This window comes from Myotis yumanensis, unplaced genomic scaffold, assembly GCF_028538775.1.
Source record: "Myotis yumanensis isolate MYYU_CA2020_CCGP unplaced genomic scaffold, mMyoYum1.0.hap1 SCAF_3, whole genome shotgun sequence".
Classification (NCBI taxonomy): domain Eukaryota; kingdom Metazoa; phylum Chordata; class Mammalia; order Chiroptera; family Vespertilionidae; genus Myotis; species Myotis yumanensis.
Window position 1 is genome coordinate 119997809 of NW_027223754.1, and position 23253 is coordinate 120021061.

The 23253-nt window shown below is 38.4% G+C and overlaps 1 protein-coding gene and 1 non-coding gene across 7 annotated transcripts in view; one reads left to right on the forward strand and one right to left on the reverse strand.

The window, feature by feature from the left end:
* The window catches only part of ERC1 (ELKS/RAB6-interacting/CAST family member 1), a 503328-nt gene that overhangs the window by 149287 nt on the left and 330788 nt on the right, over window positions 1-23253 (reverse strand). The gene's annotated exons all lie outside the window — the stretch shown is intronic.
* LOC139007830 (small nucleolar RNA SNORA71) lies at window positions 7741-7874 on the forward strand. The gene has a single exon (XR_011470978.1). It is a non-coding gene; the product is annotated as a small nucleolar RNA SNORA71 (small nucleolar RNA).

A 23253-nucleotide genomic window follows, 5' to 3' on the forward strand; every position in this document is an offset into this window, starting at 1 on the left:
TACTAATTCAATAAGTAATTAGAAAATCTACCAATTCCACAGTGAAAATGGTCAGCTATTTTAAACTCTTAAATTCTAATGACATTGCAAACACATAATATTAACCGTTACTCAACTTAGAAATAACATGCAGAGATGATTTCTGTGGTGTGGTTCTGCACAACAGATTGTTTGAAAAAAAGTTTAGATAAGCATCTCATAATGTGAGTGTCTTCCTATCTTCCAGGCAAGGGCCATCACAAGACGGATCAGTGAACTTAGGATCTTCTGCGTTCCAAATCTCTGCCTTTAAAAATAGCTGGCAAGCCAAGGGAGTTTTTGTTGGGGATTTACTCAAATCCTATCAAAATCCCTAATGAATTATGATTTGTGTGGCGATCTGGGGGGAAAACAGCTTAGCATGAGCTGCAAGAGAGGAAGCTAAGTAGGGAGTTCACAGTAACATCTGGGGATAATATGTACAAAGATTTATTCTGGTCTTTTCTTTCATTTTCTCATTACTATTTCACAATAGTATATCCTTTCTGCCTCATGTATGATAGTATAATATAAACAGAAAAATTTCAGAATACAAACCTCACTTACAAAGATGTAGTCCTTTCAAAATAAGGTACAGTACACCTGTCATTGTTATACTCACACTTTTGGGCTACACCAGCAATTTTCAACCGGTGTGCCACAAGAATTTTTAAAGCATGAAATACCTGACTATTTAGTTAGAGGCACTGACCTCTTTTCCCTTAGATTGTCAAATAAAAAATGACAACTGCCAGCACAACAATAGCTGTTAGGTGTGAATGACTAAAATTATACCTATTTTTTTTTTTTTGCCAGATTGGCAAAAAATACATTTTTTGGCGTGCCACAGAATTTTAGTAATTATTTTATGTATGCCCTGAGATGAAAAAGGATGAAAATTGCTGGGCTATACTACTTATTGTGTCTTCTTTTCTTAGGAAGTCTGTTTCCAAAGGAAAGTAATGTTTTCTTACATTGTTTCTCAGAACTCAAACTCCAGAATACCTCCATTTATTTAGATGTCTGTTTTAAGAATTATTGAACGTTTTAAGCAATTAATCCCTGTACTTTGTCACTGTCCCACTGTTTATATAACCTTTCCCAGTCATAGATGGATAGCATATCCATAACAGCTGTCCACACTGTGCTACTGTGGGGCTTGCTTGCGTTTTCTTTAGCTTGCACTGCATGCCAAGTCTGTTTGCTATGATATTTGCTAGAAGAATGCCAATGGTATCATAACACTCATTTCTTCACTCTATAGCACAATCAAGAGCTAAGTGTGTCTTGATTTCACAAAATAGCCAACATTATACCGTACACCTAATGTTTGGAGATGTGGTACTCTGCCTGGAAAAGAAAGTAGAAATTGTTCCAAAACGTAAATATTCAAGACTAGTGGCCCGTTTCACGAAGATTCGTGCAATAGGCCTTCCTTCCCCTGGCTGCCGGCACCGGTTTTCCTCCGGCACCCGGGACCCAGGCCTTTGGTCCAGCCGCAGCAGCGAGTCTTGGCTTCTCTGCTGTGGCTGCAGCAGCGAGGCTTGGCTTCTCAGCTCCGGCTGCTCCCAGCCCCTCCTTTTTTTTTTCCAGCTCTTCTAGTGGAGGCCAGGGCTGGCTGGAAGCCTGGGTCGCCGGGGCCACTCCTTGAGCGGAGCCCAGGCCCCCAGTTCCTCCTTGAGCGGAGCCCAGGACTGGCGGGAAGCTTGGCTTCCTCCGTCGCCGGGAGCAATCCAAGCCTCCTACTTACTCCAGCTCCGTGACCGCCACCACCTTCAGTCATCTTCAGTCTTCACTCCGCGCCTGCGTATGCAAATTAACCGCCATCTTTGTTGGGTTAATTTGCATAGTCACTGTGATTGGCTGGTGGGTGTAGCGGAGTGGCGATTAATTTGCATGTTTCTCTTTTATTATATAGGATAGTCTTCAAGCTGTATATGAAGCCTAGGAAAGCTGTGGGAATATCCATATACATGGATACGCTGAGAGAGGACTAAAAATACAGGCTACTAAGATCTTAAAGGTCACCAAAGCACATGCTGGGCAAAACAGATGAAAAAAAAATTTTATTTATTACCTCCTTGTATTAATAATGACTCAATAATTCCATCATTCATTTGCTATCAATTTGTTGGCAAAAATTTTAAGAACTCCACTCCTATCCAGATTTGGAATGAAACATCTGTTGGTGTATTCTTTAGAAATGGGCAAGTGACTATGCTTGCATTTGGTATTATTATTATTGTCAACTGGGATGATCTAGTCTTCTCTGCAGCCTCCTTTGGATTCCAGCTGTTTGTCAAATGCCAGGTATAATTTAGAAAGCATAATTACTACATTTATTTTTCATATATATATAAATATATATATGGCACATGCAGAATCTTCTGATAAAAGTGACTTCTTTAAAACCTTGAAATTTTTCTGCATAGCAATGCTATTATTTAATAAAAAAATTCATTCAAAAATAGTAAAGCAATAACATCACTGCCTGAGTCACACATTTACTTCTCAAAGATACAGAAAAATGACAATTGAAAATATTATTTCAAAACAAATTTTATAATTTTATTATACGTAAACTACATTTTTAAAATTTTTAAAACTTGTGTAATATTTTAACAAGTATAGTAAAGATTTTTACACTATAGAAAATGATCATTATTACTACTGGCATTTTGTATATAATCTCTGGATATTTTCTTCCTTGACTGAACATTTATCTCTCTTGGAGCTCCTCTGTTTTGCCTCATGTAGTGAGGCACACATTTTTCACATTTCTGAAAGCTGCTCAGTGGCATGAGCTTTTATCATGTCCCCTTTCGACTCAGCCAATCTTTGAATCAGCTGTGGTGCCTAACTAGTGCCTTCCTTAAAGGAGTAATTTCATTTCCCAAACAGCCATTCTCTCTCTGATCAGAGCAGGGGCAATAAAGACAAGGTATTTTTTTAATTATTTTTTCTAGTCTGTTCCACAATCAAAATTTTCACCTCCAACAGTTATTCTCTAGGTCAGCATTTCTCAAAAGTTATTCCATACCAGTACGGCAAGAGACATTAACAAATGTCCCATGAAAAAAGATTTCCATGGTCAAATAGGAATATTGGACCTAACTACACACTAGAATAGAACTTATAAGAGCTTTCTATGGTACAGATGACGAATCTTTAATAGGCGGCTATATTTTAAAGCCCAAACTACTGCCCAAAGGCCAAATCTGATCTACCACCTATAAATGTACATCCCACAATCAAAGAATGGCTTTTAAATGTTTAAATGGTTGAAAAAATAGACAAATATTTTTATGATATAATAATATATCTTGTGAAAATTATTTGAAATTCAACTTTCAGTGTTTATAAATAACATTTTAACAGAACACAAATATACTCATTTATGTATTTTCCATGGCTGTTTTAGCACTACAATAGGAAATTTGAGTGCCTGTGACAGAGACTGAATGGTCCACAAAGCCCAATATATTGACGGTGTGGATTTCTACAAAAAAAGTTTGCTAACCTTGTTATAAACCATTTTCCAAACTTACTTGACTATGGAATACTTCTTTATTTTCTTGGTAGAACATCAACTAACAAATTGACACATACTAGTATTCCAAGAAAATAGTTTGCAAAGTAGTGATTTCAGGATAAACCAATGGTTCCTCAAAAGAATGAATAAAAAAGTATGAATGAAGTGGGTAAAAATTCACCACGATCAACACTGTCACTCTAGAGCAGGGGTGGGTAAACTTTTTGACTGGAGGGCCACAATGGGTTCTTAAACTGGACTGGAGGGCTGGAACAAAAGCATGGATGGAGTGTTTGTGTGAACTAATATAAATTCAAAGTAAACATCATTACATAAAAGGGTACGGTCTTTTTTTTTTTTTAGTTTTATTCATTTCAAACGGGTCGGATCCGGCCCGCGGGCGGTAGTTTGCCCACGGCTGGCCTAGAGTCAGATACTCTGCTAAGACTTTACATGGATTTAATCCTTACAACAACCCTATAAATTTGAGAGAGGACACATCTAGAAGGCAGTTGTATTCATGGGCCTGGGCCCAGGCCCTGAGGTGTGGATATAAATTGTAATTTGCCTGGTAAAGAATTAAAAGAAATAGTCATAAGGACACTCATTAAACTTTAGAGTGGACTAGAGGAACTTAGGGAGAACTTCAACAAAGAGAAAGTGTAAGAAGCAAGCACACCTGAAGAATGCAATAACTGAAATGAGAAACACACTAGAGGGAGCAATTGAGATCTTGCTCCCTGATATATGTCGTCAGTTTGGCTCATACAAACTCTTATAAAAATTATCTACAGGTTTGGATGTTTCTCACACTGACATTTACTTGGCGTAGTGCAGCAGGAGTAGGAAGAAGCCCACTGGCAGACCTGGACCCAGTGCTAAGTACACTGTGCCCCAGTGGCGACCTGCTTTGCATCAGGTGAACTTGGGTGAGTCTCTTGGAGTGGTGGGCCTCCTTGCTTTAAGTAGCAGGCCATGACTTTATTTGAGCTGTTCTTAGAATATCCTTGAGGTAGATAAAGGTTGAGATGACCCAGGACAAGAAAAAAAGGGTTGCTGCTTTTAAGGTGGCCTTTTAAATTGGATTTCTTACTGAGAGTCTGCAAAAAATCTTTGCTGGTTAAATGAGAGACTGAACTCTCTTTAGCTATGAAGCAGAAAAACTTTGTTTCTCCAACCTGAATAACTAATGGGGTGATGGGAGTTGTTCAGATGCCTGAATCTGGAGTGGTAGAGGGAGATGGGTGCCTTAAGGAGTCCAGTGTAATAATACAGTAGATCCCCAAGAAGACAAGGAGAAGGAAGGGTGCCCTGGGATGGGTTCACCCAGAGAGAGAGGGGCCCATGACTCAGAAAGGATTGCAGTTCTGGCAGTGTCCAGTAAGGTTTGACTGGCCCTTGTTCAAGTGTTCTTAGGTGAGTAAGAATCTTTGTGGAGTTGCCTAAGGAAAAAAAGTCCTCTTGGGCATAAAGCAAAACTATGGAGATGTTCACTGCTTTTGGCTCATCTAGAGACATGCACATAAAGGCTGGTTTTCCCTAGAAGTTACTTTGATCTATAGAGATCTCAAAATTAACATGGGAAGTTGTGACTCCAAGGCTTAGATATATTTGCCAGTAAAACATTTTATTTTCTACAGGTTATAAAATGTCTAAGCTGAAGAATGTCAATTGGTTACTTCCTACTTTCCATTAGAAATTGAGATCTTATGGGTTAAAATCTCAATTTATGCAGAGATAACTCTGCAGGGTTCCATAAGGACCCCTGAAACACCTAAAAAGACTTGTCTTTTATGTTAAATTGAATGGGGAGCATTGTAAAATAAGTAACAGAACACTTCTAGGGTATACTCTATGAGTAAGCAATGGCTGAAAACTAAATAAATAGTTGGGGCTATGGGAAACCCAAGACGGCTGCTTGACTCTTCCCTACTCCCTGACTCCCAATTTTTGGTATTTGCGTTCCTTCATGCATCATAAGCTGGACTTAGATGAAGGAACTATGAACTGACATTATTGAAATGAGACATCTCACACTATTGCCACGGCTTGATAGAGTCACTTCAAGAAAATGACAAGTTGGTATTAAGCTACCTTTCACAGCAAGTTCCCAGGAAACAAAGTTTTTAAAGATCATTGACTGCCATCTGGAGATTTTTGTTTATTGGAAAGGACATCCAATAAAAGACACTCTCCACCCTCGTTGAAAGGGATCTTATCAGCCACCTAACCAAATGTATATTTACCAGTCTCTAGCATTTGCTGCTGTCTAAAACAGACTCGCCTCCACCTAAGGTTTCTCTAGGATGAGAAGTCATTGACATTAGAGGAAGACAGTAATACCAAGACATCGCCAAGGCCTGTATACTTATGGATTGATATTGAACTCAGAATCCATTTTGTTTAATTATCTTCCCTGTCTGCTAATAATATTAGTAATAATAATAGTTTGACTTGCTCTTTGGGTTTTTCTAAATAGTCTAGCTACTTATGATTATTACACAAGTACAAGATAACCGTTAATACTCTTTTTATGGTTTGTTAAAATGTTATATTACATGCCAAATACAGAAAAATGAGAAAGAAGGCAAAATTCGAATCATGATAGTTCACAGGATAGAAAAGATTGAGAGTGTTTTTTCGCAATGAAGACCGTTAAGATCTGACTGCCTTTCCTCTTTGGAAAAATTTGGCCTCAACTAACATCCCATTGCTCCATCCCCTATGGTCCACTTTTTCAAGACAATGTTGATTCTGGAACTGCCTAGGAATGTGCCTTCCTTAACACTGTGAGACCACACTATCCGACCAAAGATTGGCCATCAATGCATTCTTTACACTGATTTATAACCGAAAGGGGGAATTATGGAAGAAAAAGGGGTGCTGTAGTAAATCATAAATTCTTAATTGGGCAAGACATGGTAGGTAGTTATGCCCTTTAGGACATACCGGCTTCTAAATTCTTAATGAAAGGTTTTTAAGCAAGCCTGTCCCTTGTTCTTGTGCATCTAGGTTAATATACCTTTGAGATACCAGAGGTAATAAATACCCCTTGAAGGCATAACCACCTGTAAGAAAGCACACAATATTCTTAACTATCTTGTAATCCAATCCCTGTGTTCATTTCTCCCACCTTCATGTAATCTTCCTATGTTCCCTCCTTAATTTCAAATGCATAAAACAAGCTGCAAAACTGTTATTCTCCAGACCATTTGCGATCTTGCTCACCAGCATATGTTGTCAGTTTGGTTCAAATAAATTTATATAAAAATTCCTTTAAAAAAGAAAGGCATGAATAGCACATTAGCTAACACAGAGGAACAGATCAGCTACCTGGAAGACAAACTAGTAGAAATTAACCAATCAGAGCAGCAGAAAGAAAACAGATTTAAATAAAATGAGAATAGTTTAAAGGGCCTCTGTGATAAGACCAAGCACTCAACCCTTCTTACTATAGAGATCCCAAAGGAGAAGAAAGAGAAAAAGAAACAGAAAGTTCATGTAAAGAAATAATGGCTGAAAACTTTCGTAACCTGGGAAAGGAAACAAATATCCAGGTTCAGGAAGCACAAAGAGTTCTAAACAAAATGAATCCAAACAGACCCACATAAAGAAATATTGTAGTTAAATTGACAAAAGTTAAAGAGACAATTTTGAAGGAAACCAAAAATTAAAAAATAAGAAAGAGCTACATACAAAGGAAACCCTATAAGGCTGTCAGCTCATTTTGCACCAGCAGCTTTACAGGCCAGAAGAAAGTGACAGGACATCTATAAAGTGCTGAAAGACAGGAACTACACTCTAGAATAATTTCTCTACTAAGATTATCATTCAGAATTGAAGGAGAGATAAAGAGTTCCATGCACAAGCAAAAAGTAAAGTGCTTTATAACCATTAAACTAGTTTTACAAGAAATGGTAAAGGGTGTTCTTTAAGTAGAAAAGAAAAGGCCTTAACCAGAAATAAGAAAATATGAAAAACCTCACAGGTAAAGTCAAATATTCAATAAGTACAGCAAATGAGACATTTAAAAAGCTACTACAAAGGTTGAAAGGAAAAAAAAGTATGAAACTTACTCAAACCACAATAAGTAGTTAGAAGATACACAACACAAGAAGATCTAAAATATGACATCAATAACATAAAGCATAGAGAGGAGTAAAAATGTAGTGCTTTTAGAATATACTGACACTTGCATTTGAAAGTGATTTTGGGTTGCCACGTGCCCTGGTCATTGATATTGTAGGGAGAGAACTGCTGAAAGTGTTTCCCCATGTTTGGAGAGTCCATTCTTATCCCTTCCAAAGTCCGAAACTTTCATACATGTCAACAACAGCAAAGAAGAATATATTGAAATTTAAATGCCTATCAGCTTAAAATAGATTGCTATAGGTAAAGAATGATATACATAAGCCTCATGGTAACCACAAACCAAAACCCTAAAAAATATTGAGAAAGAAACCTAAAAAAACCCCACAAAAAACACTGAAGAAAAACAGCAAACCATGAGGAAACAGATCAAGAGAAAAAGAAACACAGGATAACTATAAAGCAACTTAAAAACAATGAACAAAATGGCAATAAATACATACGTATCTTACTTATAAATATAGTAACTACTTTAAATGTAAATAGATTAAATGCTCAAATAAAAAGACATAAAGTGGCTGAATGGATTATATGCTGCTTATAAGAGACTTACTTCAAACCGAAGACACATGCAGACTAAAAGTTAAGGGAAGGAAAAAGATATTCCATGCAAACAGATATAAAAAGGGAGGTGAACTAGCAAACCTTGTATCAGATAAAACATACTTTAAAACAAAGAAATGTAAAAAAAAAAAAAAAAAAGACAAAGACAGACATTACATAATTATAAAGGGGAAAATCCAAGAGGAGGATAAAACAATGTAGATATCTATACACCCAACATAGGAACACTTAAATATATAAAGGAATTATTAATGGGTATAAAGAAAGAAATCTACAGTAACATAATATAGTAGGAGATTGTAATAGCCTATCCACATTAATGGACAGAGACTCCAGACAGAAAATTAATACAAAAATAATGGCCTTAAATGTCACTGTAGACAAGATCAACTTAATAAACATCTATAGAACATTTCATTCCAAAACTGCAGAATACACATTTATTTTTCAAGTGCACATGGAACATTATCCTGAACAGATCACATATTAGGTCACAAAACAAGCCTCAATAAATATTAGAATACTGAAATTATATCAAGCATCTAAATAACATGCTACTAAACAACCAATGGATCAGAGAAGAAAATCAAACAAGGAATCAAAAATGATCTTGAAACAAATTAAAATGAAAACACAACTCTTTGAAATTTATGAAATTCAGCAAAACCAGTACTAAGAGAGGAGTGCATAGCTATACAGGCCTATCTCAAGAAACAACAACAAAATCCCAAATAAACAATCTAACTACATCTAAAGGAACTAGAAAAACAAAAACAAACAAAACCCAGAGTAAATGGAAGAAAAGATCACAGCAGGCATAAACAAAATAGAAATTTAAAAATCAATACAAAAGAGCAATAAAATTAAGAGCTGGTTGTTTGAAAAGATAAATAAAATGGACAAAACTTTAGCCAAACTCACCAAGAAAAGGAGAGAGCCCAAATCAATAAAATCTCAAATGAAAGAGAAGTTACAACTGACACCACAGAAATACAAAGAACCATTAAGGAATATTATGAACAATTATATGCCAAAAATTTTGACAATCTAAAAGAAATAGATACATTTCTAGCAGTATATAACCTTCCAAGACTGAACCAGAAGAAATGAAAAATCTAAACAGACCAATTAGTAGCAATAAAATTGAAGTAAAAATTTAAAAAAAACTCCCAACAAATGAAAGCACAGTACCAGATGGCTTCACAGCTGAATTCTACCAAACATTCAAAGAAGAATTATGTTATTGATGTCATATTTTAGATCTTCTTGTGTTGTGTATCTCCTAACTACTTATAGTGGTTTGAGTAAGTTTCATACTTTTTTTCTTTAAACCATTGTAGTAGCTTTTTGAATGTCTTATTTGCTGTACCTATTGAATATTTGACTTTACCTATGAGGTTTTTTCATATTTTCTTATTTCTGGTTAAGGCCTTTTCTTTTCTACTTGTCTCATTTGCTGTACTTATTGAATATTTGACTTTACCTGTGAGGTTTTTCATATTTTCTTACTTCTGGTTAAGGCCTTTTATTTTCTACCCATCCTTCTTAAACTATGCTTAAAAACTGAAGAAAATGGAATGCTTCCAAACTCATTTTATGAAACTAGCAGTACCTTGATATCAAAACTAGATAAAGATAACACAAAAAAAGAAAGTTATAGGTCATTATCTTTGATGAACATAGATGCAAAAATTCTCAACAAAGTATTAGCAAACCAGATTCAACAATATATTAAAATGATACACACCATGACCAAGTAAGATTCATCCCAGGGATGCAAGAATGACTCAACAACCGTAAATCAATCAACATGATGTGTCACATTAACAAAATAAAGTATATAAACCATATGATCATTTCACCAGGTGCAGAGAAAACATTTGACAAAATTCAACACAATTCTATGATAAAATGTAACAAAGTGAATGTAGAAAGAACATTCCTCAACATAATAAAGGCATTACATGACAAACCCACAGCTAATATCATACTCAATGGTGAAATGGTGAAAAGCTGAAAGCCTTTTCTCTAAGATCAGGAACAAGTCAAGGATGCCCATTCTCAGCACTTATGTTCAATATAGCATTGGAAGTCCTAGCCACAGCAATCAGACCAGACAAAGAAATAAAAGGCATCCAATTTGGAAAGCAATAAGTAAACAATCATCATTTGCAGATGATATGACACCATACAGAAAACACTAAAGATGCTACCAAAAAACTACCAGAACTAATAAATACTTCAGTAAAGTTGCAAGATATAAAAATCAATATACAGAAATCTGTTGCATTTCTATGCATCAACAATGAACAATCAGAAGAAGTTTAAAAAATGATTTGGTTCACAATTGCATCAAAAAGTATAAAATACATAGGAATAAATTTAACCAAAGAGATGAAAGACCTATACTCTGAAAACTTTAAGACACTGAAGAAAGAAACCAAACATAATGCAAAAAATGGAAGGATATACCTTGCTCATAGATTGGCAGGATTAATACTGTTAAAATGTTCTTATTACCTACAGTAATATACATATTCAATGAAATCCCTATCAAAATATCAGTGGCATTCTGAACCTCAGAATTAGAACAACTAAGCATAACATTTATACAAAACCACAAAAAACCCTGAATAGCCAAAGAAATCTTGAGAAAGAACAAAGTGGGAGGTATCAAGATCCCTGATAACAAACTATATTATAAGGCTAAAATAATCAAAACAGTATGGTAGTGGCATAAGAACAGATATATAGATCAACAGAATAGAAAAGAACAGCCCAGAAATAAATCCTTGCTTATGTGATCAATTAATGTACAACAAAAGAGGCAAGGATATATAATGGGGTAAAGAACGTCTCTTCAATCACTCTTAGCAATATCTTTTTGGATATATCTCCTTGAGCAAAGGAAATGAAAGAAAAAATAAACTAATGGGACCAGTATATAAACTGAAAAGTGTTTGCACAATGAAGAAAACCATCAACAAAACAAAAAGCCTACTGAATGATAGAAGGTATTTGCAAATGATAGATCTAATAAAGAGTTAATGTCCAAAATATATAAAGAACTCATACAACTTAACAACAAAAAAACCAATCACCCCAAATTCAATTCAAGATAAATAATGGGCAGAGGTTAGTGAAACAAGCCAGTCAAAGAAAGACAAGTACTCATATGTGGAATTTCATGAACAAACTGAACTATCAAGCAAAATAGAGACAGACTCATAGATAGAGAACAGACAGACATATCTGGTGGTGGTGGTGGTGGTATGTTGGGGAATTGGAGGGATTGGGCACAAAAAGAAGAAATAGAGAGCTTATGGGCATGGAAGGGCATGGAAAATAGTGTGGTGACTGTGGGGGGTAGGGTGGGGTGAGGGATGAAAGTAGTAGAGGGCATAGAGGGGATAAATGGTGATGGAAAAAATATCTATATATGGAATATTAGTCACCAATAAAATAGCACAAAATCTTTAAAAAAATATTTCTTTATTGATTTCAGAGAGGAAGGGAGAGGGAGAGAGAGATAGAAACATCAATAATGAGAGAGAATCATCTATCAGCTGCCTCCTGCACCCCCTCTACTGGGGATCGAGTCTGCAACCTGGGCATGTGCCCTTGGCCAGAATTGAACTTGGGACCCTTCAGTCCACAGGCCAACACTCTATCCACTGAGCCAAACTGGCCAGGGTGTTAGCACAAAATCTTGGCAATGGATGGACCTAAAGGGTATTATAGTAAGTGAAATAAGTTAGACAAAGACAAATACCGTATGATCTCATTTATATGTGGAATCTAAAAAATAGGTGAATAAACATAACAGAAACAGACCCAACAATATAAACAACAAGCTGATGGTTGCCAAAAGGGATGGGGGTAGAAAGATAAAATAAAAAATTAATTATGCTGTCCATTTTGGCTCAATATTTGGATACCCATATAAATACTAAATACTAAGTGCAAATCTAAAAGAATCTCTCAATGCTAGGGAATCAAGTTCTGAAAGCTAGGCAGAATTCTAATATTATTGAAATATGGGATGACTGATCATTGGCTTAGTAGTCCAAAGCAGTATTTTCCAAACCAAAGAGAGAGAGAGAGAGAAAAAAAAAAACCTGCCTGAAAAACTTATGGGTAACAATTTAAAATATTCAAGTCAAAGTCTGCTGGTGTTGCTCAGTGGTTGAGTATCAACCCATGAAGCAGGAGGTTACAGTTCAATTCCCAGTCAGGGCACATGCCGGGGATGTGGGCTCAATCCCTGGGGGGAGAAGGGGAATGTGCAGGAGATAGCTGATTGATGTTTCTATCTCTCTATCCCTCTCCCTTCCTCTCTCTAAAATAAATAAAAATATATTTAAAATATTCAAGTAAATTCTACTTTATAGGTATAATACAAGAGAAAATACTAGGGACAACAGGACTAGACAACATTTCAGAGCTATTTTTTTAGATTTGTAAGCAATGAATCAAAGACTGAGTAGGCCAAAACACAGCACACAAAACATCCAAGGATACATTTCATTCCAAGGAGGATGCTGAACTTGTAAACCAGCTCTAGAACTGCACATTCCCTATAAAATAAGAAGAGATCTCTTGGACATGACATAAGCTGCAGTTTGCTCTGCCCTGTCTCACTCTATGGATTTATAGCAATTTTCCAGGTAAAGACCCACCTCATCCTAGAAACCACGTGTGGCTTACATATTTGCCATTCCTACTATGGTATGGCATAAATAAATCATGGGGCTTGGGTCAGGACAGCCAGCTTGTAAAGTGATTCATGGAGCCAGCAATACCATCCCCTAGGACTGTGTACTTTATTATAGTAAACCTCAGAACAAGATACAATTTCCTGACTCAAGAAGCAGCTTTTCAACCAGGACACCTGGACAGCCCTGTAATCACTTAAAAAATACAATAGGTCTCAATCCACCACTTTTCCAGTGCTGGCGTGTACATGCCCCAGGCCTGTTCCTTTTAATACTAAATACTAAATTCCAAAGGCATCCCTTCTGAGTGAATTATTATGGTGACAGAACTATAGAATAAACTTAAATGCATCCCATTCTCTTTTCTCCTTTGTCTTTTGTCTTTCTCAGACTTTATTTACCCACTTAAGAAAATAATGCTCCCCATTGTCAAATTTCTCTCTAATCCTTCTCCCAGCCTTTAAAAGTCATAAATCAAGAGAAGCCCTTTTGGTGTCTAAAATAAAAAAATCAAGAGACTGTGAACCTCTTGATAACTCAATAAGGAGCACAAGTATGAGTGAGCCTGGGGACAAAGTTGCAAGGGCATTCTCTGGACTTGAGGCCTACAGTGCAATCAGTGTGATTTGTGTACATATTATCTGTACTTTAAACCAGGATTGGCCATAGCTCCATACTCTTGTTTAAGGAAACTGGAAATAGAACCAGTTGTAAAGGTTATGTATTTGCCGAACTCCTAAGGACTTTTACATATATAAGTATAACACGAAGCTATCTTTTATGTCTGCAGAAATTTGAATAAAATGCTTAGAGTGCTCAAAAAAACCCCACTAAACCACATTTCTAGTTATAAAAAAGAACTACTTTTAAGCCAAGATGCCAAACAGTTTTAGCTAGACAAAAAAATACTAATCCTAATCAATCTCACTTTGGACTTACTGAAGCTTCCATGCCATAGGCCAGGCACATACTAACACTGTTTTATGCTTCCTCTTGTAGACACCCTGGAGAAAAAGAATTGTTGGGTCTCTATTATGACCATAGAACTGACGCCAATGCCCTGACGCCAAATGAGGCAAGTTTACTTTTATTCAATAAAGACCCACTTGATTAATCATTATGTTTTGCGGCCAACAATACATACAAAAAGTTGCAGGGCTTTTACTACATTCCTTTACATTAAGAAACAGGCCAAGAGAAAATATGGAATATAATTCATTAGCCTCTTCACGCCTTCCCAAATCATTGAAATGATTGGACTGTACACAACCCAAAGTGTGCAAAAATGTGAGTATGGATGCCCAGCCGGGTGTGGCTCAGCAGTTGAGCATCAACCCAGGAACCAAGAGGTCACTGGTTCGATTCCCAGTCAGGGCATATGCCCGGATGCGGGCTCGATCCCCAGTGTGGGTGTGCAGGAGGCAGCCGATCAATGATTCTCTCTCATCATTGATGTTTCTATCTCTCTCTCCCTCTCCCTTCCTCTCTGAAATCAATAAAAATATATTTTTAAAAAAGAGCAACTGGACTTGAGTATGGGAATTCTCAGTAACTACAAACTACATTTTGAAGACAATGTGATCTCTCATATATCTCAAAGGACACGTCTTTTTAAGTCCTGAGTAGGAAATCTTGTCATATTATGTTGTAAGACATTATACATTTTCTTCCTTAAGCTGATTCTTCATCATTGACCATACCCTCCAACAAATTTTCTAAAAAGAATAAGTAACAAAAGTTCTTTAGTTAATATACACTGAATGGCCAGATTATTATGACCACCTGAGGTTTGTAGGAAATTACCTATAATTTCTCGCTGAAGTTGCTAGAGGGCCAGACCATTATAAATAGGGAAGCAGATTGTTTACTACGACAGTAGAAGTGATTTTTTTCTGAAGATATGGGTAAACAACGCAATTTAACAGCCTTTGAACATGGGATATACATATACACACTGAGTGGCCAGATTATTATGACCACACCATCAGTACTTCGTTGGGCCACCTTTTGCCTTCAATACTGTGGCGATTCTTTTTGGCATTGACTCCATGAGATGTTAAAAGGTGATGCGAGGAATCTGACACCGTGCCTGATGAATAGCACTGTCCAGTTCTGAGATTTGATGGTTGTGGAACCAGCTGCCTGATGGCTCTTTTAACTTTGTCCCACAAATGCTCAATTGGATTGAGATCTGGTGATTGTGGGGGCCACCTAAGCAAGGTAAAGTTTCCCCCATGTTCTTGAAAGCACTCCTGCACAATATGAGCACTGTGGCATGGCGCATTGTCTTGTTGGAAGAAGCCAACTCCATTGGGATATGCCATCAACATGATAGGATGAACTTGATCAGCAACGATACTTAGGTATGTTGTGCTATTCAGACATTGTTCCACACGAATTAAAGGGCCAAATCATGCCAGGAAAACATGCCCCAAACCATAATACTGCCCCCACCAGCTTGAAGGGTTGTACTCATGCATGTGGGGTGCATGCTTTTATGCTGTTTCTGCCAAATTCTCACTCTGCCATCTGCATGATGCAACTGGAAACGTGATTCATCGGAACACATGACTTATTTCCATTGCTTGACTGTCCAATCCTTGTGTTCCTGTGCAAATTGGAGACGTTTTATCTTTGTAACTGCAGACAGCAAAGGTGTTCGAACAGGCCTTTGGCTTCCATATCCCATACGATGCAGTGTACGGCTAATTTGCCTACAAACATCAGATGGTCATAATAATCTGGCCACTCAGTGTGTGTATATATATATATCCCACGTTCAAAGGCTGTTAAATCGTGTTATTTACCCATATCTTCAGAAAAAACATTTGACAAAATCCAAAACTCTTTCTTGATAAAAACTCTCAGCAAATTGGGAATAGAGGGATCGTACCTCAACATAATAAAAACCTTATATGACAAATCTACAGCCCACATCATACTCAATGGGCAAAAACAAAAACATTTCCCCTAAGAACAGGAACAAAACAGGGATGCCAACTTTCACCACTCCTGTTCCACAAAGTACTGAAAGTGCTAGCCATAGCAATCAGACAAGAAGAAGAAATAAAAGGCATCCAAATTGGAAAAGAAGTAAAACTGTTATTATTCACAGATGACATGATACTGTACATAGAAAACACCAAAGACTCCATCAAAAAACTACTAGACTTAACAAATGGATTCAGCAATGTATCAGGATACAAAATTAACACCCAGAAATCCATGGCTTTTTTATATACCAACATTGAACTCATAGAAAGAGAAACTAAAAAAACAACTCCACTTACTACTGTAGCAAAAAAATTAAGATACCTAGGAATAAACTTAACTAAGGAGGTTAAAGACCTGTCCTTGGAAAACTACCAGAATTTGAAAAAAGAGATAGAGGAAGATATAATCAAATAGAAGAATACTAGAGGCCTGGTGCACAAAAAATTGTGCACTCAGGGGGCAGGGGGAGGGGGGCCACCAGCCTGGCATGTGCCCTCTTGCAGTCTGGGACCCCTCGGGAGATAACGACCTGCTGGCTTAGGCCTGCTCCCGGGTGGCAGAGGGCAGGCCTAATCCCTAAGTGCAGCCCTTGGTCAGGCTCAGAGCAGGGCTGATTGGGGAGTTGGGGCGCTGCCCCGTCATGCACAGAGCAGGGCGGATCGGGAGGTTGCGATGCCACCCTCAGTCACACTCAGGGTAGGGCCGATTGGGGGGTTGGGGCACCGCCCCCTGTCACATTCAAGGCAGGGTCGATGGGGAGGTTGCAGCACCACCCCCTGTCACGCACAGAGCAGGGCCGATCAGGGGGTTGGGGCGCTGCCCCCTGTCACTCACAGAGCAGGGCCAATCAGGGGGTTGGGGCGCTGCCCCCTGTCACTCACAGAGCAGGGCCCATCAGGGGGGTTGGGGCTCCGTACCCTGTCACACACAGAGCAGGGTCAATCAGGGGGTTGGGGAGCTCCCCCCTGTCACGCACAAAGCAGGGCCGATCAGGGGGTTGAGGAGCTCCCCCCTGTGACTCACAGAGTAGGGCCGATAGGGGAGTTGGGGCACCGCCCCCTGTCACACACAGAGGAGGGCGGATCAGGGGGTTGGGGCGCTGCACCCTGTCACACTCAGGGCAGGGCCAATGGGGAGGTTATGGCTCTACCCTGTCACACACAGAGCAAGGCCCGTGGAGGGGGGTTGGGGCGCCACCCTCTATCCCCACAAAGCAGGGCCGATCAGGGGGTTGGGGCGCCACCACTGTCACTCTTGGGGCAGGGCCGATGGAGAGGTTATGGCTCTACCCTGTCACACACAGAGCAGGGCCGATCAGGGGGTTGGTGTTCTGCACCCTGTCAAACACAGAGCCGCAGGGCAATCAGGGGATTGGGGAGCTCCCCCCTATCAGGCACAGAGCAGGGCCCGTGGGTGGGGTGGGGGGGCGTTGGGGCGCCGCACCCTGTCACACACAGAGCAGGGCCGATCAGGGGGTTGGGGAGCTCCCCCCTATCAAACACAGAGCCGCAGGGCAATAAGGGGATTGGGGAGCTCCCCCCTATCAGGCACAGAGCAGGGCTGATCAGGGGGTTGGGGTGCCTTCCCCTGTCATGAACAGAGCAGGGCAGATAGGGAGGTTGTGGCCCTGCCCCCTGTCACACACAGAGCCGCAGGGTGATCAGGGGGTTTGGGCGCTGCCCCCTGTCACGCTGATCCTGGTGCCGGGAGCCTCACTGCTCCACTGATCCCGGTACCGGGAGGCATATTACCCTTTTACTATATAGGATAGAGGCCTGGTGCATGGGAAGGGGCTGGCTGGTTTGCCCTGAAGGGTGTCCTGGATCAGGGTGGGGGTCCCCACTGGGGTGCCTGGCCAGTCTGGGTGATTGGCTGAGGGCTGTTTTCCTGAAGCGAGTGACTGAAGCTCCCAACCGCTCCTTGTTTTCTTTTTTTTTTTTTTTATTCTGGGCCAGCTTTAGCTCTGAGGCCTCGTTGCTGAAAACACCGATACAATGTTTCAGTCCAGCTGGTTTCTGGCGTTTTGTTTAGCTTCTTATTTGCAACATAGTACATTGTTGCTTAGAGTTGCAGCTGAGAGGCCAGCAAGTGAGGCGGGGAACGTTGGAGTCCACAGCAAGCAAGCCTCATGCTCGCTTCCAGCTGCCTGGCTGCCGGCCGCCATCTTGGCTGACAGTTAATTTGCATATACTCACTGATTAGCCAATGAAAAGGGTAGTGGTCGTACGCTAATTACCATGTTTCTCTTTTATTAGTGTAGATACCGTGTTCATGGATTGGTAGAATCAACATCATTGAAATGTCCAATGGATTAGAACAGAGACCCCAGAAATTGACCCACACCATTACAGTCAATTAATATTTGACGATGGAGGCAAGAACATACAGTGGAGTCAAGACAGTCTTTTCAACAAACAGTGTTGGGAAAACTGGACAGCCACATGCAAAAAGATGAAACTAGACCACCAATTTGCACCTTTCACAAAATAAACTCAAAATGGATAAAAGGCTTAAATGTAAGCCATGAAACCATAAAAATATTGCTGATACATCTCCTAGGGCAAGAGAAACAAAGGAAAAAATAAACAAATGGGACTATATGGAGCAAAAAAAGCTTCTGCACAACAAAATAAACCACCATCACAATAAAAAGGGAACCCACTAAATGGGAGAACATATTTGCCAATAATACATCTGATAAGGGGTTTATATCCAAAATATACAAAGTACTCATAAAACTCAACAAAAGGAAGACAAACAATCCATTTAAAAAATGGGCAAAGGATCTGAATAGACATTTCTCCAAAAGTGGTCATACAAATGGCCAAGAAACACATGAAAAAATGCTCAAAGTCACTAATCATCAGAGAAATGCAAATTAAAACCACAATGCGATATCACCTCACACCTGTCAGAATGGCTATCATCAAAAAAATCAACAAACAGTAAGTACTGGTAAGGATGTGGAGAAAAGGGAACACTAGTTCACTGCTGGTGGGAATGCAGATTGGTACAGCCACGATGGAAAACAGTACGGAGCTTCATCAAAAAATTAAAAATGAAACTTCTGTTTGACCCAGCGATCCTACTTCTGGGAATATATCTTAAAAACCCAAAACACCAATAAGCATTGATCAGACCTTCAAACCTCAGAGGGAAGGCAGAGGATGGTGGGGGGAAGGGGAGCGATCAACCAAAGGACTTGTATGCATGCATATAAACATAACCAATGGACACAGACACTAGGGGCATGAGGGCACGAGCTGGGGGGGCGGTTTAGAGGGGGCAATGGGGGGTATAAGGACACATATGTAATACCTTAATCAATAAAGAAAAAAATGTATGCACCCCTATATTCATAGCAGTGTTATTTACAATAGCTAAGATCTGGAAACCCAAGTGCCTATCAGTAGATGAATGGATAAAAATGCTATGGGACATTTACACAATGGAATAATTGCAGCTATAAAAAGAGGGATCTCCTACCCTTTGGGACAGCATGAATGGACTTGGAGACTATTACACTAAGTGAAATAAGTCAATCTGATAAAGACAAATATTACATAACTTCACTTATTTGTGGAATCTAATGAACAAAATGAATCGACCAATAAAATAAGACTGGAAGCATGGAACAGATGGACATACCTTGATGTGGGGAAGGGGAGATGAGAAGAAATAAACCAAAGAACTTATATACTTACATGCATAGCCCATGACACAGGCAATAGGGTGGTGAAGACCTGGGAGGTGGGTAAGGGCTTGGAGTAGGGGGGTGAAGTGGGGGGAAATGGGAGACATCTGTAATACTATCAACAATAAAAATATAAATAAATAAGTAAATAATTTAAAAGGTGACAATAGGCTGAAGACAGAGAATTAGTAGACAATTTAAATAGTTGAAGTGTGAGATGATGAGGGGCCTGAACTAAGGCAATAAAGACAGAAAGGGGGTGAACTGCAGGGAAAAGGAAGATTATGTGAGAGCAGAAATCAAGGTTTTAAAGTTTAGGAAATTGGCTTTAGCTGGTTTGGTTCAGTGGAGAGAGCGCTGGCCTGTGGACTGAAGGGTCCCAGGTTCGATTCCAGTCAAGGGCACATGCACGAGGCAGCCAATCAATGATCTCATCATTGATGTTTCTATCTTTCTCTCCCTTCCTCTCTGAAATCAATAAAAATATATTTTAAAAAAATAAAATAAAAAATAAAGTTTAGGAAATTGGATGGAGATTAGTACCATTATTTAAGTTAGAAAACATGGAAGGCATAATAAATTTACTGGTAGAAATAATGACTTGAGCTTTAGACATGTAAGAGTTTAAAATTCCTGTAGGATAATAAGTTAAAAATGTAAAACTGGCCCTAACCAGTTTGGCTCAACGGATAGAGCGTCGGCCTGCGAACTGAAAGGTCCCAGGTTTGATTCTGGTCAAGGGCACATGCCTGGGTTGTGGGCTGGATCCCCAGTGGGGGACGTGCAGGAGGCAGCCGATCCATGATTCTCTCTCATCATGGATGTTTCTATCTCTCTCTTCTTCTTCCTTCCTCTCTGAAATCAATAAAAATATATTTTAAAAAAACCAAAACAATGTAAAACTGGCATATGAAAATATAAGTTCTGAATGATTCAGAATAAATAAGTTTGGAAGACAAAGATACACAGATGGAAGATAAAGCTGAAAAAGGGAAAAGTGAGCATTGTTATCTGACAGTTATTAAGTACACTTGATATGACACTGAATGGGCATAAGTGCGCATTAATTCATTACATCTATATGATATAGGAGCTAGTTTCTACTACCTTCATTTTAAGGATGAGAAAATAGAGACAGAGAGTTCAAATATAATCTTGCCAAGTATACATGGTTGGAAATTGGTGGAGCTGGGATTTGAACCAAGCATTACTGTTTCAGAGCTCCCCTTCTTTAACATAAACTCTTAGTAGTAAAGAGAGGAAAGATTGTCCAGAGTGAGCTTGCAGATGGGAGATGAGAATGCTCAGGCTGGAAGGGAACAACAACACTTAAGGAGTGGAAACAGTTAGCTTCCTCAATATTTATTAAGTATCTACTATATATAATATTGAAAGATATAAAGATAAATAAGAAACATATTACAGCCAAGTAGGGGAAACATTTACAAACAAATAATTAAAATATAGAATGATGGTTCAATAAAAAGGGGCCATTATCAAAGGATTAAAAGGAGTAGTTGAAGAGAAGTATGAGAGCGAGGTATCAGAGAGTAAAAGGAAGTAAAGAGTTTCAAGAAAAAAAGGGGGGAGGTAATTAGCAGGGTAGCAAATACTTTAGAGCATCCACATAGAATGAGGACCAAAAAAGATTAACAGTTTGTTCTTAACTTGGGTAAATAAAAAAATTCTGAAACTTCATATTGAAAAAAAAGTGATGTCTCCAGTTAGGTATTTTCCCCCAGGTATAGATTACAAATTCCCATAATTCTAAACACTGCACATGACTAATTCAATTGTCAAATATTTTTAACAGTGTGGTATCTAAGTCTCTCACAGCATTAGCTAGGTAGATATCAATTCAATATTAGCACAAGGACATTTATTCAATCTCCTATTACAAACTTAAAAGCAGATAGCTGACCACTTCTCAAAGCAGTAAAACACAGAAAATACTCTGATCATTGGTTCTAAGAGGATTAGTTAGCACTGCTGAAATGAACAAGGTATGGAATAATCCCTTATTTCTAAGTATATGCTATTAATGTGGGAGTGATTCTTAGTATTTTACTTAATTTTATTAGCACAACAGGAGAGAAATGCTTCACACTGCACAGAGAAGTACAATGAACTAAATAAACTATGGAAAAGAAGTAAGAAATGGTAAAGTAAGGCAAACATTTATTATATCAATATCCAAGTGTTATTTATAAAGGCTTCTAAAGCAACTGTTCTTTCACAGTATATCTTCTAAAACCATGGGTAAAAGATATTCTATTTGAAGTGACCATAGAAAACATTCATCAAGAATAGAACAAGCTTTAGAGGCCTCATGTCTCTAGGAATAAAGCTAGTTTGCCTTTAAATTATACTCAGAAGTAAAACAAATAACTGAAAGCAGACGCTGTATTTTCTATGCTGATAATTCATTGTATAATTGTTTAATTAAAAACATCACTGACAGTTAGGCTCCACAGTGTATACATGCAGCAGGAAACTTTTACAAGAAATACCTTTGTCTCATTTCAGAATATGTAGCAAAAGAAATTTAAACATGAGATAAAGTTACATATAATAGTAGAAAAGAGACCACCAATTGTTTTTGTAGTAAATGCTGGAGGAAAAAAAAAACAAAACGGAGAAAATATGAATAAATCTAGCTTGATAATAGCAGGAGTAAAAGGCAGTCAATGCTCTTATTTGTGGTAGGTGTGGTCTGTAAAGCCACCAAGAACACTGAATTAGCCAATACCGAACCACTGCTCCTAAGAAAGTGCAGGTTTAGGTTCCTGCAAGATTCTGGTTATCTTTTCATCAACCAATCAATACATGTGTGTCTTTGTTTAAAGGCAACTTATTTAATACATATTGCTGATTCATTAGCATTGAACTCATGGCTAACAGCACTCTAACTCATCATATCTGAATGAAGCTTAATGGAAACACCTATTTCCTCCTCTCTAAGGTACATCGCAATCTTTGTGTGCTTAGGAACATTAGACAATATTTTGTGCAAAAATTTAAAACACATGGCCTAAACTGATTGTGAAAAGGACTCTTGTTTACAGTATGAGAGCTGAAAAAAAAAAGCAAAACATCAATTGTTCAACCTCAGTGGCTAATGTGCATGCAGGGCACAGCAGAAACTTTTGCCATCTGTCCATGTCCATGAATCTTTGTGAAAGTGTCATGAGTACCGATTTTGGACTTGCAAATAAATTTTAGCAAGTAGGTGAATTTGCAAATATGGAATTCACAAATAATGAAGGTTGACAATACTTGTTACTCAAATATATTCAATGAAAAACAAACTTTTATTTACACCCCATAACCAATCCTACTGCCTATTGGAGTGACTATGATCTGACCAGGCGCCACCACTTTTTGCTTCAGTTTATAAAGAAGCATGTAGCTGCATATTAAGAAACTAAATTAAATCTAGGACAAACTACCTGAAGGATTCGTTATGTTTCAATCACAATATTGTAACTTCTTGAATAAAAACTTGTAAAGAAAATTATGGATAAATTCAGTAAAGATGAGATCTGAACAAAAAATTGGAATTTATAATTCTTTATCTCCTTAGATTA